General features: G+C 45.1%; 1 long non-coding RNA gene across 1 annotated transcript in view; it reads right to left on the bottom strand.

Moving 5' to 3' along the window:
* Positions 1 to 16,572, bottom strand: part of LOC121845037 — a 96,252-nt gene extending 79,680 nt beyond the window's left edge. Inside the window, exon 1 of the long non-coding RNA XR_006082296.1 lies at positions 16,491 to 16,572. This is a non-coding gene — a long non-coding RNA (uncharacterized LOC121845037). The remainder of the gene's footprint in view (positions 1 to 16,490) is intronic.
* Between the last annotated feature and the right edge of the window lie 3,730 nt (positions 16,573 to 20,302).

The following is a 20,302-nucleotide window of genomic DNA, read 5'->3' as shown; positions in this document are numbered from 1 at the left end:
TCCCTTTATATAGTGCACCCTATCCCCTTTATATAGTGCACCCTATTCCCTTTATATAGTGCACCCTATTCCCTTTATATAGTGCACCCTATTCCCTTTATATAGTGCACCCTATTCCCTTTATATAGTGCACCCTATTCCCTTTATATAGTGCACCCTATCCCCTTTATATAGTGCACCCTATCCCTTTATATAGTGCACCCTATCCCCTTTATATAGTGCACCCTATTCCCTTTATATAGTGCACCCTATTCCCTTTATATAGTGCACCCTATTCCCTTTATATAGTGCACCCTATTCCCTTTATATAGTGCACCCTATTCCCTTTATATAGTGCACCCTATCCCCTTTATATAGTGCACCCTATTCCCTTTATATAGTGCACCCTATTCCCTTTATATAGTGCACCCTATTCCCCTTTATATAGTGCACCCTATTCCCTTTATATAGTGCACCCTATTCCCTTTATATAGTGCACCCTATTCCCTTTATATAGTGCACCCTATTCCCTTTATATAGTGCACCCTATTCCCTTTATATAGTGCACCCTATTCCCTTTATATAGTGCACCCTATTCCCTTTATATAGTGCACCCTATTCCCTTTATATAGTGCACCCTATTCCCTTTATATAGTGCACCCTATCCCCTTTATATAGTGCACCCTACGGGCCCTGATCAAAAGTAGTGTACACTAAATAGGGAAGAGAGTGCCATTTGGGATGCCCCCCCCTCTCTCTCTCTGTTCTCCTCCTGTGGCACCTTCAACAGCAGTCAGTCTGTAACACAGATTCACCCTGAGTCCTCTCTGCTAACCACCATATATAGTATAGAAGGACAGTGTCCCTCACCAGAGTATGCTGCTAACCACCATATATAGTATAGAAGGACAGTGTCCCTCACCGGAGTATGCTGCTAACCACCATATACAGTATAGAAGGACAGTGTCCCTCACCAGAGTATGCTGCTAACCACCATATACAGTATAGAAGGACAGTGTCCCTCACCAGAGTATGCTGCTAACCACCATATATAGTATAGAAGGACAGTGTCCCTCACCGGAGTATGCTGCTAACCACCATATATATAGAAGGACAGTGTCCCTCACCAGAGTATGCTGCTAACCACCATATACAGTATAGAAGGACAGTGTCCCTCACCAGAGTATCTGCTAACCACCATATAAAGTATAGAAGGACAGTGTCCCTCACCAGAGTATGCTGCTAACCACCATATATATAGAAGGACAGTGTCCCTCACCAGAGTATGCCCCACCATATACAGTATAGAAGGACAGTGTCCCTCACCAGAGTATGCTGCTAACCACCATATAAAGTATAGAAGGACAGTGTCCCTCACCAGAGTATGCTGCTAACCACCATATACAGTATAGAAGGACAGTGTCCCTCACCAGAGTATGCTGCTAACCACCATATACAGTATAGAAGGACAGTGTCCCTCACCAGAGTATGCTGCTAACCACCATATACAGTATAGAAGGACAGTGTCCCTCACCAGAGTATGCTGCTAACCACCATATAAAGTATAGATGGACAGTGTCCCTCACCAGAGTATGCTGCTAACCACCATATACAGTATAGAAGGACAGTGTCCCTCACCAGAGTATGCTGCTAACCACCATATATAGTATAGAAGGACAGTGTCCCTCACCAGAGTATGCTGCTAACCACCATATACAGTATAGAAGGACAGTGTCCCTCACCAGAGTATGCTGCTAACCACCATATATAGTATAGAAGGACAGTGTCCTCACCAGAGTATGCTGCTAACCACCATATATAGTATAGAAGGACAGTGTCCCTCACCAGAGTATGCTGCTAACCACCATATATAGTATAGAAGGACAGTGTCCCTCACCAGAGTATGCTGCTAACCACCATATAAAGTATAGAAGGACAGTGTCCCTCACCAGAGTATGCTGCTAACCACCATATATAGTATAGAAGGACAGTGTCCCTCACCAGAGTATGCTGCTAACCACCATATACAGTATAGAAGGACAGTGTCCCTCACCAGAGTATGCTGCTAACCACCATATATAGTATAGAAGGACAGTGTCCCTCACCAGAGTATGCTGCTAACCACCATATACAGTATAGAAGGACAGTGTCCCTCACCAGAGTATGCTGCTAACCACCATATACAGTATAGAAGGACAGTGTCCCTCACCAGAGTATGCTGCTAACCACCATATATAGTATAGAAGGACAGTGTCCCTCACCAGAGTGCGCTGCTAACCACCATATATAGTATAGAAGGACAGTGTCCCTCACCAGAGTATGCTGCTAACACCATATAAAGTATAGAAGGACAGTGTCCCTCACCAGAGTATGCTGCTAACCACCATATACAGTATAGAAGGACAGTGTCCCTCACCAGAGTATGCTGCTAACCACCATATAAAGTATAGAAGGACAGTGTCCCTCACCAGAGTATGCTGCTAACCACCATATATAGTATAGAAGGACAGTGTCCCTCACCAGAGTATGCTGCTAACCACCATATACAGTATAGAAGGACAGTGTCCCTCACCAGAGTATGCTGCTAACCACCATATATAGTATAGAAGGACAGTGTCCCTCACCAGAGTATGCTGCTAACCACCATATACTGTACATGTATAGAAGGACAGTGTCCCTCACCAGAGTATGCTGCTAACCACCATATATAGTATAGAAGGACAGTGTCCCTCACCAGAGTATGCTGCTAACCACCATATATAGTATAGAAGGACAGTGTCCCTCACCAGAGTATGCTGCTAACCACCATATACTGTACAGTATAGAAGGACAGTGTCCCTCACCAGAGTATGCTGCTAACCACCATATACTGTACAGTATAGAAGGACAGTGTCCCTCACCAGAGTATGCTGCTAACCACCATATACTGTACAGTATAGAAGGACTGTGCTGCTAACCACCATATACAGTATAGAAGGACAGTGTCCCTCACCAGAGTATGCTGCTAACCACCATATATAGAATAGAAGGACAGTGTCCCTCACCAGAGTATGCTGCTAACCACCACATACAGTATAGAAGGACAGTGTCCCTCACCAGAGTATGCTGCTAACCACCATATACTGTACAGTATAGAAGGAAGGTGTCCCTCACCAGAGTATGCTGCTAACCACCATATACAGTATAGAAGGACAGTGTCCCTCACCAGAGTATGCTGCTAACCACCATATACTGTACAGTATAGAAGGACAGTGTCCCTCACCAGAGTATGCTGCTAACCACCATATATAGTATAGAAGGACAGTGTCCTCACCAGAGTATGCTGCTAACCACCATATAGAGTATAGAAGGACAGTGTCCCTCACCAGAGTATGCTGCTAACCACCATATACAGTATAGAAGGACAGTGTCCCTCACCAGAGTATGCTGCTAACCACCATATAAAGTATAGAAGGACAGTGTCCCTCACCAGAGTATGCTGCTAACCACCATATACAGTATAGAAGGACAGTGTCCCTCACCAGAGTATGCTGCTAACCACCATATACAGTATAGAAGGACAGTGTCCCTCACCAGAGTATGCTGCTAACCACCATATAAAGTATAGAAGGACAGTGTCCCTCACCAGAGTATGCTGCTAACCACCATATACAGTATAGAAGGACAGTGTCCCTCACCAGAGTATGCTGCTAACCACCATATATAGTATAGAAGGACAGTGTCCCTCACCAGAGTATGCTGCTAACCACCATATACAGTATAGAAGGACAGTGTCCCTCACCAGAGTATGCTGCTAACCACCATATAAAGTATAGAAGGACAGTGTCCCTCACCAGAGTATGCTGCTAACCACCATATACAGTATAGAAGGACAGTGTCCTCACCAGAGTATGCTGCTAACCACCATATATAGTATAGAAGGACAGTGTCCCTCACCAGAGTATGCTGCTAACCACCATATATAGTATAGAAGGACAGTGTCCCTCACCAGAGTATGCTGCTAACCACCATATATAGTATAGAAGGACAGTGTCCCTCACCAGAGTATGCTGCTAACCACCATATATAGTATAGAAGGACAGTGTCCCTCACCAGAGTATGCTGCTAACCACCATATATAGTATAGAAGGACAGTGTCCCTCACCAGAGTATGCTGCTAACCACCATATAAAGTATAGAAGGACAGTGTCCCTCACCAGAGTGCGCTGCTAACCACCATATATAGTATAGAAGGACAGTGTCCCTCACCAGAGTATGCTGCTAACCACCATATACAGTATAGAAGGACAGTGTCCCTCACCAGAGTATGCTGCTAACCACCATATATAGTATAGAAGGACAGTGTCCCTCACCGGAGTATGCTGCTAACCACCATATAGAGTATAGAAGGACAGTGTCCCTCACCAGAGTATGCTGCTAACCACCATATACAGTATAGAAGGACAGTGTCCCTCACCAGAGTATGCTGCTAACCACCATATATAGTATAGAAGGACAGTGTCCCTCACCAGAGTGCGCTGCTAACCACCATATACAGTATAGAAGGACAGTGTCCCTCACCAGAGTATGCTGCTAACCACCATATAAAGTATAGAAGGACAGTGTCCCTCACCAGAGTATGCTAACCACCATATATAGTATAGAAGGACAGTGTCCCTCACCAGAGTATGCTGCTAACCACCATATACAGTATAGAAGGACAGTGTCCCTCACCAGAGTGCGCTGCTAACCACCATATATAGTATAGAAGGACAGTGTCCCTCACCAGAGTATGCTGCTAACCACCATATACTGTACATGTATAGAAGGACAGTGTCCCTCACCAGAGTATGCTGCTAAACACCATATATTGTATAGAAGGACAGTGTCCCTCACCAGAGTATGCTGCTAACCACCATATAGTATATAGAAGGACGCTGTCCCTCACCAGAGTATGCTGCTAACCACCATATACTGTACAGTATAGAAGGACAGTGTCCCTCACCAGAGTACGCTGCTAACCACCATATACTGTACAGTATAGAAGGACGGTGTCCCTCACCAGAGTGTGCTGCTAACCACCATATACAGTATAGAAGGACAGTGTCCCTCACCAGAGTATGCTGCTAACCACCATATATAGTATAGAAGGACGGACCAGAGTATGCTGCTAACCACCACATACAGTATAGAAGGACAGTGTTCCTCACCAGAGTATGCTGCTAACCACCATATACTGTACAGTATAGAAGGAAGGTGTCCCTCACCAGAGTGCGCTGCTAACCACCATATATAGTATAGAAGGACAGTGTCCCTCACCAGAGTATGCTGCTAAACACCATATACTGTACAGTATAGAAGGACAGTGTCCCTCACCAGAGTATGCTGCTAACCACCATATACAGTATAGAAGGACAGTGTCCCTCACCAGAGTATGCTGCTAAACACCATATACTGTACAGTATAGAAGGACGGTGTCCCTCACCAGAGTGCGCTGCTAACCACCATATATAGTATAGAAGGACAGTGTCCCTCACCAGAGTATGCTGCTAACCACCATATAGAGTATAGAAGGACAGTGTCCCTCACCAGAGTATGCTGCTAACCACCATATACCAGTGTCCCTCACCAGAGTATGCTGCTAACCACCATATAAAGTATAGAAGGACAGTGTCCCTCACCAGAGTATGCTGCTAACCACCATATATAGTATAGAAGGACAGTGTCCCTCACCAGAGTATGCTGCTAACCACCAGTATAGAAGGACAGTGTCCCTCACCAGAGTAACCACCATATATAGTATAGAAGGACAGTGTCCCTCACCAGAGTATGCTGCTAAACACCATATACTGTACAGTATAGAAGGACAGTGTCCCTCACCAGAGTATGCTGCTAAACACCATATATTGTATAGAAGGACAGTGTCCCTCACCAGAGTATGCTGCTAACCACCATATACTGTACAGTATAGAAGGACAGTGTCCCTCACCAGAGTATGCTGCTAACCACCATATACTGTACAGTATAGAAGGACAGTGTCCCTCACCAGAGTACGCTGCTAACCACCATATACTGTACAGTATAGAAGGACAGTGTCCCTCACCAGAGTGTGCTGCTAACCACCATATACAGTATAGAAGGACAGTGTCCCTCACCAGAGTATGCTGCTAACCACCATATATAGAATAGAAGGACGGTGTCCCTCACCAGAGTATGCTGCTAACCACCACATACAGTATAGAAGGACAGTGTCCCTCACCAGAGTATGCTGCTAACCACCATATACTGTACAGTATAGAAGGACAGTGTCCCTCACCAGAGTGCGCTGCTAACCACCATATACAGTATAGAAGGACAGTGTCCCTCACCAGAGTATGCTGCTAACCACCATATACTGTACAGTATAGAAGGACAGTGTCCCTCACCAGAGTATGCTGCTAACCACCATATACAGTATAGAAGGACAGTGTCCCTCACCAGAGTATGCTGCTAAACACCATATACTGTACAGTATAGAAGGACAGTGTCCCTCACCAGAGTATGCTGCTAACCACCATATACAGTATAGAAGGACAGTGTCCCTCACCAGAGTATGCTGCTAACCACCATATATAGTATAGAAGGACAGTGTCCCTCACCAGAGTATGCTGCTAACCACCATATACAGTATAGAAGGACAGTGTCCCTCACCAGAGTATGCTGCTAACCACCATATAAAGTATAGAAGGACAGTGTCCCTCACCAGAGTATGCTGCTAACCACCATATATAGTATAGAAGGACAGTGTCCCTCACCAGAGTATGCTGCTAACCACCATATACAGTATAGAAGGACAGTGTCCCTCACCAGAGTGCGCTGCTAACCACCATATATAGTATAGAAGGACAGTGTCCCTCACCAGAGTATGCTGCCACCATATACTGTACATGTATAGAAGGACAGTGTCCCTCACCAGAGTATGCTGCTAAACCACCATATATTGTATAGAAGGACAGTGTCCCTCACCAGAGTATGCTGCTAACCACCATATACTGTACAGTATAGAAGGACAGTGTCCCTCACCAGAGTATGCTGCTAACCACCATATACTGTACAGTATAGAAGGACAGTGTCCCTCACCAGAGTACGCTGCTAACCACCATATACTGTACAGTATAGAAGGACAGTGTCCCTCACCAGAGTGTGCTGCTAACCACCATATACAGTATAGAAGGACAGTGTCCCTCACCAGAGTATGCTGCTAACCACCATATATAGAATAGAAGGACGGTGTCCCTCACCAGAGTATGCTGCTAACCACCATATACAGTATAGAAGGACAGTGTCCCTCACCAGAGTATGCTGCTAACCACCATATACTGTACAGTATAGAAGGAAGGACCAGAGTGCCTGCTAACCACCATATATAGTATAGAAGGACAGTGTCCCTCACCAGAGTATGCTGCTACCACCATATACTGTACAGTATAGAAGGACAGTGTCCCTCACCAGAGTATGCTGCTAACCACCATATACAGTATAGAAGGACAGTGTCCCTCACCAGAGTATGCTGCTAACCACCATATACTGTATATAGAAGGACAGTGTCCCTCACCAGAGTATGCTGCTAACCACCATATACAGTATAGAAGGACAGTGTCCCTCACCAGAGTATGCTGCTAACCACCATATATAGTATAGAAGGACAGTGTCCCTCACCAGAGTATGCTGCTAACCACCATATACAGTATAGAAGGACAGTGTCCTCACCAGAGTATGCTGCTAACCACCATATATAGTATAGAAGGACAGTGTCCCTCACCAGAGTATGCTGCTAACCACCATATATAGTATAGAAGGACAGTGTCCCTCACCAGAGTATGCTGCTAACCACCATATACAGTATAGAAGGACAGTGTCCCTCACCAGAGTGCGCTGCCCACCATATATAGTATAGAAGGACAGTGTCCCTCACCAGAGTATGCTGCTAAACACCATATACTGTACAGTATAGAACGACAGTGTCCCTCACCAGAGTATGCTGCTAAACACCATATATAGTATAGAAGGACAGTGTCCCTCACCAGAGTATGCTGCTAACCACCATATACTGTACAGTATAGAAGGACGGTGTCCCTCACCAGAGTATGCTGCTAACCACCATATACTGTACAGTATAGAAGGACAGTGTCCCTCACCAGAGTACGCTGCTAACCACCATATACTGTACAGTATAGAAGGACGGTGTCCCTCACCAGAGTGTGCTGCTAACCACCATATACAGTATAGAAGGACAGTGTCCCTCACCAGAGTATGCTGCTAACCACCATATATAGAATAGAAGGACCATATGCTGCTAACACCACATACAGTATAGAAGGACAGTGTCCTCACCAGAGTATGCTGCTAACCACCATATACTGTACAGTATAGAAGGAAGGTGTCCCTCACCAGAGTGCGCTGAACCACCATATATAGTATAGAAGGACAGTGTCCCTCACCAGAGTATGCTGCTAACCACCATATACTGTACAGTATAGAAGGACAGTGTCCCTCACCAGAGTATGCTGCTAACCACCATATACAGTATAGAAGGACAGTGTCCCTCACCAGTATAAACACCATATACTGTACAGTATAGAAGGACAGTGTCCCTCACCAGAGTATGCTGCTAACCACCATATACTGTACAGTATAGAAGGACAGTGTCCCTCACCAGAGTATGCTGCTAACCACCATATACTGTACAGTATAGAAGGACAGTGTCCCTCACCAGAGTGCGCTGCTAAACACCATATACTGTACAGTATAGAAGGACAGTGTCCCTCACCAGAGTCCTAACCACCATATAGAGTATAGAAGGACAGTGTCCCTCACCAGAGTGCTGCCAACCACCATATACTAGAATAGAAGGACGGTGTCCCTCACCAGAGTATGCTGCTAACCACCAAGTATAGTATAGAAGGACAGTTTCCTCACCAGAGTACGCTGCTAACCACCATATACTGTACAGTATAGATGGACGGTGTCCCTCACCAGAGTATGCTGCTAACCACCATATACAGTATAGAAGGACAGTGTCCCTCACCAGAGTATGCTGCTAACCACCATATACTGTAGTATAGAAGGACAGTGTCCCTCACCAGAGTATGCTGCTAACCACCATATACTGTACAGTATAGAAGGACAGTGTCCCTCACCAGAGTATGCTGCTAACCACCATGCTGTCCCTCACCAGAGTATGCTGCTAACACCATATACTGTACAGTATAGAAGGACAGTGTCCCTCACCAGAGTATGCTGCTAACCACCATATACAGTATAAAAGGATACCAGAGTATGCTGCTAACCACCATATACTGTATAAAAGGACAGTGTCCCTCACCAGAGTATGCTGCTAACCACCATATACTGTACAGTATAAAGGACAGTGTCCCTCACAGAGTACGCTGCTAACCACCATATACTGTATAGTATAGAAGGACAGTGTCCCTCACCAGAGTATGCTGCTAACCACCATATACCAGTATACTGCTAACCACCATATAAGTATAGAAGGACAGTGTCCCTCACCAGAGTATGCTGCTAACCACCATATACAGTGTCCCTCACCAGAGTAACCACCATATACAGAAGGACAGTGTCCCTCACCAGAGTATGCTGCTAACCACCATATACTGTACAGTATAGAAGGACAGTGTCCCTCACCAGAGTATGCTGCTAACCACCATATACTGTACAGTATAGAAGGACACCAGAGTATGCTGCTAACCACCATATACTGTACAGTATAGAAGGACAGTGTCCCTCACCAGAGTATGCTGCTAACCACCATATACTGTACAGTATAGAAGGACAGTGTCCCTCACCAGAGTATGCTGCTAACCACCATATACAGTATAGAAGGACAGTGTCCCTCACCAGAGTATGCTGCTAACCACCATATACTGAACAGTATAGAAGGACAGTGTCCCTCACCAGAGTATGCTGCTAACCACCATATACTGTACAGTATAGAAGGAAGTGTCCCTCACCAGAGTATGCCAACCACCATATACAGTATAGAAGGACAGTGTCCCTCACCAGAGTATGCTGCTAACCACCATATACTGTACAGTATAGAAGGACAGTGTCCCTCACCAGAGTACGCTGCTAACCACCATATATAGCAGTGTCCCTCACCAGAGTATGCTGCTAACACCATATACTGTACAGTATAGAAGGACAGTGTCCCTCACCAGAGTATGCTGCTAACCACCATATACAGTATAGAAGGACAGTGTCCCTCACCAGAGTATGCTGCTAACCACCATATACTGTATAGAAGGACAGTGTCCCTCACCAGAGTATGCTGCTAACCACCATATACTGTATAGAAGGACAGTGTCCCTCACCAGAGTATGCTGCTAACCACCATATACTGTACAGTATAGAAGGACAGTGTCCCTCACCAGAGTATGCTGCTAACCACCATATACTGTACAGTATAGAAGGACAGTGTCCACCATCACCAGAGTATGCTGCTAACCACCATATATAGAATAGAAGGACACCATATATGCTGCTAACCACCAAGTATAGTATAGAAGGACAGTGTCCCTCACCAGAGTACGCTGCTAACCACCATATACTGTACAGTATAGAAGGACAGTGTCCCTCACCAGAGTATGCTGCTAACCACCATATACAGTATAGAAGGACAGTGTCCCTCACCAGAGTATGCTGCTAACCACCATATACTGAATAGAAGGACAGTGTCCCTCACCAGAGTACGCTGCTAACCACCATGTATAGTATAGAAGGACAGTGTCCCTCACCAGAGTACGCTGCTAACCACCATGTATAGTATAGAAGGACAGTGTCCCTCACCAGAGTATGCTGCTAACCACCATATACAGTATAAAAGGATGGTGTCCCTCACCAGAGTATGCTGCTAACCACCATATACTGTATAAAAGGACGGTGTCCTCACCAGAGTATGCTGCTAACCACCATATACTGTATAAAAGGACGGTGTCCCTCACAAGAGTACGCTGCTAACCACCATATACTGTATAAAAGGACAGTGTCCCTCACCAGAGTATGCTGCTAACCACCATATACAGTATAGAAGGACAGTGTCCCTCACCAGAGTATGCTGCTAACCACCATATACAGTATAGAAGGACAGTGTCCCTCACCAGAGTATGCTGCTAACCACCATATAGAGTATAGAAGAACAGTGTCCCTCACCAGAGTACGCTGCCAACCACCATATATAGAATAGAAGGACGGTGTCCTTCACCAGAGTATGCTGCTAACCACCAAGTATAGTATAGGACAGTGTCCCTCACCAGAGTACGCTGCTAACCACCATGTATAGTATAGAAGGACAGTGTCCCTCACCAGAGTATGCTGCTAACCACCATATACAGTATAAAAGGATGGTGTCCCTCACCAGAGTATGCTGCTAACCACCATATACTGTATAAAAGGACAGTGTCCCTCACCAGAGTATGCTGCTAACCACCATATACTGTACAGTATAAAAGGACAGTGTCCCTCACCAGAGTACGCTGCTAACCACCATATACAGTATAGAAGGACAGTGTCCCTCACCAGAGTATGCTGCTAACCACCATATAGAGTATAGATGGACGGTGTCCCTCACCAGAGTACGCTGCTAACCACCATATACAGTATAGAAGGACAGTGTCCCTCACCAGAGTATGCTGCTAACCACCATATACAGTATAGAAGGACAGTGTCCCTCACCAGAGTATGCTGCTAAACACCATATACAGTATAGAAGGACAGTGTCCCTCACCAGAGTATGCTGCCAACCACCATATATAGAATAGAAGGACGGTGTCCCTCACCAGAGTATGCTGCTAACCACCAAGTATAGTATAGAAGGACAGTGTCCCTCACCAGAGTACGCTGCTAACCACCATGTATAGTATAGAAGGACAGTGTCCCTCACCAGAGTATGCTGCTAACCACCATATACAGTATAAAAGGATGGTGTCCCTCACCAGAGTATGCTGCTAACCACCATATACTGTATAAAAGGACGGTGTCCCTCACCAGAGTATGCTGCTAACCACCATATACTGTATAAAAGGACGTTGTCCCTCACCAGAGTACGCTGCTAACCACCATATACTGTATAAAAGGACAGTGTCCCTCACCAGAGTATGCTGCTAACCACCATATACTGTACAGTATAAAAAGGACAGTGTCCCTCACCAGAGTACGCTGCTAACCACCATATACAGTATAGAAGGACAGTGTCCCTCACCAGAGTATGCTGCTAACCACCATATAGAGTATAGATGGACGGTGTCCCTCACCAGAGTATGCTGCTAACCACCATATAGAGTATAGAAGGACAGTGTCCCTCACCAGAGTACGCTGCTAACCACCATATACAGTATAGAAGGACAGTGTCCCTCACCAGAGTATGCTGCTAACCACCATATAGAGTATAGATGGACGGTGTCCCTCACCAGAGTACGCTGCTAACCACCACATATAGTCTGCCACACACAGCTGGATCCTCTCCCTATATCCTCCTAGACCCCAGCTTCCTCTTGAAGGCCTGACAGAGGACATCTGAAAGGCAGAGACAGACTCAGATTGGGTTGCCAGGTTGGGTTGAAGTGGAGGTTTCAGGACCCAGACCCTTACCTGCCAGAAGAAGGTCAACGCCAGACAAGATGTTTCTGGTCCAGACACTCCAACCCACAGATGTTTCTGGTCCAGACACTCCAGCCCACAGATGTTTCTAGTTCAGACACTCCAACCCACAGATGTTTCTGGTTCAGACGCTCCAACCCACAGATGTTTCTAGTCCAGACGCTCCAACCCACAGATGTTTCTGGTCCAGACGCTGCTCTCCAACCCACAGATGTTTCTGGTCCAGACGCTGCTCTCCAACCCACAGATGTTTCTGGTCCAGACGCTGCTCTCCAACCCACAGATGTTTCTGGTCCAGACACTGCTCTCCAACCCACAGATGTTTCTGGTCCAGACACTCCAACCCACAGATGTTTCTGGTCCAGACACTCCAACCCACAGATGTTTCTGGTCCAGACACTCCAACCCACAGATGTTTCTGGTCCAGACACTCCAACCCACAGATGTTTCTAGTTCAGATCGTTGAGACAGACAGGTCTGGTGACATTGAGGTTGGACTCAATCTACCACCTGGTCTAAAGTAGTGCACTACATAGGGATTAGAGTGCCATAAAGTCCTGGTCTAAAGTAGTGCACTACATAGGGATTAGAGTGCCATAAAGGCCTGGTCTAAAGTAGTGTACTACATAGGGAATAGTATGCCATAGGGTTCTGGTCTAAAGTAGTGCACTACATAGGGATTAGAGTGCCATAAAGTCCTGGTCTAAAGTAGTGCACTACATAGGGATTAGTGTGCCATAGAGCCCTGGTCTAAAGTAGTGCACTACAAAGGGATTAGTGTTCCATTTGGGAATCAGCACTATGGGTTATTTTTTGGAAACACTACTGATGGACCTGAGAGTTACAAACTGGCCTTCTCCATCAGCAAACCCCAAAAACTATTCTAATCCACTGCCTCTTCAGTTCTGTCAAATAAAACCTGTCAAGCTAAGTAGCACAAAGCGTACCTGTCTTCACAAAGGTGAACAAAAGAACATTACGTCTATTTGTCTTCTTGAACGAAAGGAATTTGGAGGAGGTGGCTAGGGCCGGCTAGAGATGCCAGAGGAGGGAACCACAAAAAATGTAGCACAACTCAGGCATCAGTTGGCAAGTTTTTTTTTATTATGTAAAAAAAACTAGAAAATGATGCACTTTACCTGGATACAACATGCCCTGTTCTGGAGACCAAGGTGTGAAATTGAGCAATGTGTGTTTTTCCTAAATATGTTCTCCCGTCCAGGTAAAGGGGTTTAGCGCAAACAGTCCTCCCACCTGTAACTAAGCAGACATGCTGTCACAGAGCCGACGGGGCCTTACACAACACACCTATCTATAGCTGCAGGGGGAATATCTTGGAATGGCATTAACTAAAATCATAGGCGGTGTGTGTGTGTGTGTGTCATAGTCACATTCACACACCGCTCGTCTGTCATTCAACCAACGGAATGTGTAATATCACACTCACCTATTAATATGAACGTGTCATTTAGCAGACGCTCTTATCCAGAGAGACTTACAGGACCGATTTACTGTCGTGCAAAAAGGGATATTGAATTGTGTTTTGGTTGCCAACGCAACCAAATAATCAACATTCTGAAGGAGATCCAGAGAGACTTACAGAGGCAATTAGGGATAAGTGCCTTGCTCAAGGGCACGACAGATGTTCACCTAGTCGGCTCGGGGATTCAAACCAGCAACCTTTCAGTTACTAACCCAACGCTCTTAACCGCTAGGCTATTGGATTCACGTCTCTATCTCAACCAACAATCTAAGTTTAAAAATAAAATAAAAAATAGGACTAAATCTAATCAAACTTGAAATGCATTTTAAATAAAGTTGGATTTGATTTAGTCCTATTCTTTAACTTTGATTCTTGGTTGAAATGGAGACATTAATCCAACATATCAATTATTATTAATTTATAGACAAACTGGAATTAAAGCCAGTGCCACAAAATATACTTCTCCTTCAAAATGTTGATATTTAGTTGCTTTGACAACCAAAACATAATTCAATATCCCTTTTGCACGACAGTAAATAGTCTATTAACTTGTGGACTAGTGAAAGAGCAGTTGGAAAACGGGGAAGGGTTGGGTTGTGTGTTGAAGATGCCCCACTTCACTTTAAAATACATCACTCGTTGCTTAATAAAGCCACACCCCAGGTACACCTACCAAACGAGGCAAACATATCTCCTCTGTTCAAGAAAGTACATGAACGTTTTGGGAAACTGTGTCGTTCGGTACAAACCGTTCCCGCAACGTAGCAAACGTTCAAACAAAACTGAACACACCCCTCTCTTAGGTCACATTAATGTTCTATTATACAAATGGGAGGGTCTAATCATGAATGCTAATTAGTTCAAACCGCATTCCAACAGGTGTCTATTTCACAAGATACCGCTGGCTAAATCTAGACATTAAAATGCCTATTTACTCTGTTCCATCTGACTGCGCAATCCACAGCCAGGCAATTTATAAACCTGATCTCCACTATAAAAAGCATCTAGACATTATATCACATTTCTTTTAGACTAACATTTAGTTTTCAACAGCGGAGATTTGTATAAACCTTTGCTGTCTGAACTGTGGGTCGCGTCCATAGATACAGAACCAAAAGACTGAACGACTGGGTCGCGTCCATAGATACAGAACCAAAAGACTGAACGACTGGGTCGCGTCCATAGATACAGAACCAAAAGACTGAACAACTGGGTCAATAGATACAGCCCATAGATACAGAACCAAAAGACTGAACGACTGGGTCGCGTCCATAGATACAGAACCAAAAGACTGAACGACTGGGTCGCGTCCCATAGATACAGAACCAAAAGACTGAACGACTGGGTCGCGTCCATAGATACAGAACCAAAAGACTGAACGACTGGGTCACGTCCATAGATACAGAACTAAAAGACTGAACGACTGGGTCGCGTCCATAGATACAGAACCAAAAGACTGAACGACTGGGTCGCGTCCATAGATACAGAACTAAAAGACTGAACGACTGGGTCGCGTCCATAGATACAGAACCAAAAGACTGAACGACTGGGTCGCATCCATAGATACAGAACCAAAAGACTGAACGACTGGGTCGCATCCATAGATACAGAACCAAAAGACTGAACGACTGGGTCGCATCTCTGGCAACGAGCCGACAGAACAAACGACCAGCCGGTTTGGGTAGCAACCCTAGATTTGACTCGGGACTATATCTTGTGGAAGAGCATGAATAAATGAATTATTAAATAAACGTTTTTAATGTGAAATCGAAGCCGGTGTTTGGGGGATGTATTGGCATGGTTTGCCAGCCCGATACCAACAACACCTGGGCCAATATATCCTCCTAAACACCAGCTTCTCTGGGCACACGATCGATTAAATAATGCCCCAAAAGGTTCTTGTCAAATAACTTGCTAGTTCTGCAATAAACTACCTTAGCTTTCACCTCTCACCTCAAAAAATGTTTTCATGACGATAGAATATAAAATGAGTTGGGGGCTGACATTAGCTAGGTAGAAACATAAACATTGGATGGGGTCATGTTCAACTGACCATTAGCTAACTAACATTGACTCTAGCTTGAGTCTGTGTAACTTATTGGTTTGGAGTCAAACCATTACACAAGACCCCAGATGTTGTGTCCCAAAGCAAACTGGCCCCAATGCCTTCCTAGCATGAGGCTGGCTAGCATGCTAACAGCTAACTTTAACTAGCTAGATATTCTGAAAGCTAAATTAGGATCGTTGTCAGAGGTAAAGTTGGTTATAGTGTCAAATATTGGGAATAAAAACTCTCAAAATAACCTTTAACAAAACCCTAAAAGTTACACTGCACAATTACTAACATGATTTGACCTTTTAACGGGCTACAAATCTAACTTTATAAACTTACCAGTGAATCTCCAACATCTGTCCACAGAGTTGCTATGTAGCTAGTGGCTGGTTTCCACTAGATAACACAGCCACAAAGTCGGATACATCGCAAAAAAATGGTATGAAAACAAAAATATATATATTTTTGGTCTTAATTTAGGGGTAGGCATAAAGTTAGCATTTTGGTTAAAGTTAGTGGTAAAGTTAGGTTAAAAATCCGATTTTAAGAAGATAATTTGTAGAAATGGGCGGGGTTTATGACTTTGTGACTGTGTTAACTAGTGACGACCCGTAGCTTGTGGAGTGATACAAGCGTGTGATTGGTTACTGTTTAGACATGCGATTGAGTTTACACGGTTTTAATTGGACTAGACACGTGTGACTGACTCAGTGCAAACGTGGTCTCTAGATCAGGTTGGGACATACTGTAGCTAGGTCAAATACATGTCCCCCTGACCGTTCTGTTGGACATACTGTTGCTAGGTCAAATACATGTCCCCCTGACCGTTCTGTTGGACATACTGTTGCTAGGTCAAATACATGTCCCCCGACCGTTCTGTTGGACATACTGTTGCTAGGTCAAATACATGTCCCCCTGACCGTTCTGTTGGACATACTGTTGCTAGGTCAAATACATGTCCCCCTGACCGTTCTGTTGGACATACTGTTGCTAGGTCAAATACATGTCCCCTGACCGTTCTGTTGGACATACTGTTGCTAGGTCAAATACATGTCCCCCTGACCGTTCTGTTGGACATACTGTTGCTAGGTCAAATACATGTCCCCCGACCGTTCTGTTGGACTGGACTGAATATGACAGAGTGAAATTCAGGATGAAAATACTGCTTGTGTTCTCTACAGTGACATGTACCCCAAATGGCACCCTATTCCCTATATAGTGCACTACTTTTAACCAGAGCCCTATGGGTCCTGGTCTAAAGTAGTGCACTATATAGGGAATAGGTTGCCATAGGGCTCTGGTCTAAAGTAGTGCACTATATAGGGAATAGGGTGCCATAGGGCTCTGGCCTAAAGTAGTGCACTATATAGGGAACAGGGTGCCATTTGGGACTAAAAGAAGCCTCTGGATGTGCCAGATACCCTTCTTGGAAAGGCAGGACGTGCCCCACTTCAGAGGTGATGGGGGAAGACGAACCCACTGACATGATTCTTATTGTTAATGACATCTGTGTATTGACAGACCTGATATTTATTTTTTTATCCTTTATTTAACTAGGCAAGTCAGTTAAAGAACAACTTCTTATTGTCAATGACAGTGTAGGAACAGTGGGTTAACTGCCTTGGTCAGGGGGGCAGAACGACAGCATCCTCAGTGTCCTTCAGAGTGGGAATTAGAGATATAGAAATAAAGCACGTGACCAACAGGTATTCATTCAGAAAAAAACACACTTTATAATTTATTCACTTTATAATTGATTCACTTTGTTTCTGGGCAAGAGCCAAAGGTAACATTTTGGCTCAGATATGTTTCATTAAACACAACAACCCGTCCCATGGCAGATAAACACTAAATCATCGTTTCAAAGCAAAAAAATAGTCATAAAAAAAAGAAAAGGACGTCAGAACATTTCCTATGTCGTGTTGTGATAGTTAGAGATCGAAACGGTTTGACTGACAGAGAGCATAATAACTTAAACAACAACGTTGACAAGCAGCTAAAGCAGCTCAAATAAAACAATGTTCAGCTGCACTCGGTGTTCCAGGCAAGCAGTTGGTACCACACTAGTCAAGGGTTATGAGGCAAGCAGTTGGTACCACACTAGTCAAGGGTTATGAGGCAAGCAGTTGGTACCACACTAGTCAAGGGTTATGAGGCAAGCAGTTGGTACCACACTAGTCAAGGGTTATGAGGCAAGCAGTTGGTACCACACTAGTCAAGGGTTATGAGGCAAGCAGCTGGTACCACACAAAGGGTTATGAGGCAAGCAGCTGGTACCACACTAGTCAAGGGTTATGAGGCAAGCAGCTGGTGCCACACTAGTCAAGGGTTATGAGGCAAGCAGTTGGTACCACACTAGTCAAGGGTTATGAGGCAAGCAGCTGGTACCACACTAGGGTTATGAGGCAAGCAGCTGGTACCACACTAGTCATGAGGCAAGCAGCTGGTACCACACTAGTCATGAGGCAAGCAGCTGGTACCACACTAGTCAAGGGTTTAATCCCTAATTGCACCCTTTTCTCTTAAAGTCCTATACAGGCCTATGGTGGGCCCTTTTCCAGAGCAATGCACTATAAAGGGAATAGGGAGGGCCCTGGTCCAGAGCAATGCACTATAAAGGGAATAGGGAGGGCCCTGGTCCAGAACAATGCACTATAAAGGGAATAGGGAGGGCCCTGGTCCAGAACAATGCACTATAAAGGGAATAGGGAGGGCCCTGGTCCAGAACAGGGAATAGGGAGGGCCCTGGTCCAGAACAGGGAATAGGGAGGGCCCTGGTCCAGAACAGGGAATAGGGAGGGCCCTGGTCCAGAACAGGGAATAGGGAGGGCCCTGGTCCAGAACAGGAATAGGGAGGGCCCTGGTCCAGAACAGGGAATAGGGGGCCCTGGTCCAGGGCCCTGATCCAGAACAGGGAATAGGGAGGGCCCTGGTCCAGAACAGGGAATAGGGAGGGCCCTGGTCCAGAACAGGGAATAGGGTGGGCCCTGGTCCAGAACAGGGAATAGGGTGGGCCCTGGTCCAGAACAGGGAATAGGGAGGGCCCTGGTCCAGAACAGGGAATAGGGAGGGCCCTGGTCCAGAACAGGGAATAGGGAGGGCCCTGGTCCAGAACAGGGAATAGGGAGGGCCCTGGTCCAGAACAGGGAATAGGGAGGGCCCTGGTCCAGAACAGGGAATAGGGAGGGCCCTGGTCCAGAACAGGGAATAGGGAGGGCCCTGGTCCAGAACAATGCACTATAAAGGGAACAGGGTGCCATTTGGGACAAAAACCAATCGTTTCTTCTTACAAGGCACAACATCCCTCATGTTAAACACATCACCTTTGCTGATTGGAGAGTTTGTGGGTCTTAACATTACAATAAACCACTGAATGATGGTCCTGGAGAGAGATATTTACAGGAGGTTATATCCCTATGGGCCTCTGGATTGTACTCTCTAAGGACAGTATGGAGGGAAGAACTGTAAGTATTTATTTGTTAGGGAAAACTGATTGTTTACGTCGCCACATTATAGACCCAGTATCAATGAGCTCGGGCTTTAAATTATTAAATTAAATTAAGATTTCATGTGAATCTTTGGCAAAAGAAAACCAACAAAAAACCACCATGTACCAATCCATTATACATTGAACTAATTCATCAGTAAAACAACTCCTTTACATAAATACAGAATAAAACAGAGTGCTAATCTCAGCTGAATGTATTATTAAGATAGGCGTGTGTTAAGATATTGGACAAGGTAAAACACAGGAGGGGGGGTAATGTTGTGTCTCTACCGGGATAACATGCCGATGAGATAGGAGAGGAGGTGGTAGGGAACTCTCACAGAACATCATACTGGTTTCTATATCAGATTAGACACTATACTGTCTGTCTGTCTGTCTGTCTGTCTGTCTGTCTGTCTGTCTGTCTGTGTCTGTCTGTCTGTCTGTCTGTCTGTCTGTCTGTCTGTCTGTCTGTCTGTCTGTCTGTCTGTCTGTCTGTCTGTCTGTCTGTCTGTCTGTCTGTCTGTCTGTCTGTCTGTCTGTCTGTCTGTCTGTCTGTCTGTCTGTCTGTCTGTCTGTCTGTCTGTCTGTCTGTCTGTCTGTCTGTCTGTCTGTCTGTCTGTCTGTCTGTCTGTCTGTCTGTCCTGTCACCTTTGACAACTGT

Source organism: Oncorhynchus tshawytscha, unplaced genomic scaffold (assembly GCF_018296145.1).
Source record: "Oncorhynchus tshawytscha isolate Ot180627B unplaced genomic scaffold, Otsh_v2.0 Un_contig_4763_pilon_pilon, whole genome shotgun sequence".
In the NCBI taxonomy this organism is placed as follows: Eukaryota; Metazoa; Chordata; class Actinopteri; order Salmoniformes; family Salmonidae; genus Oncorhynchus; species Oncorhynchus tshawytscha.
The sequence above is the reverse complement of the archived record's forward strand: the minus strand, read 5'-3'. Positions and strand labels throughout refer to the sequence as shown.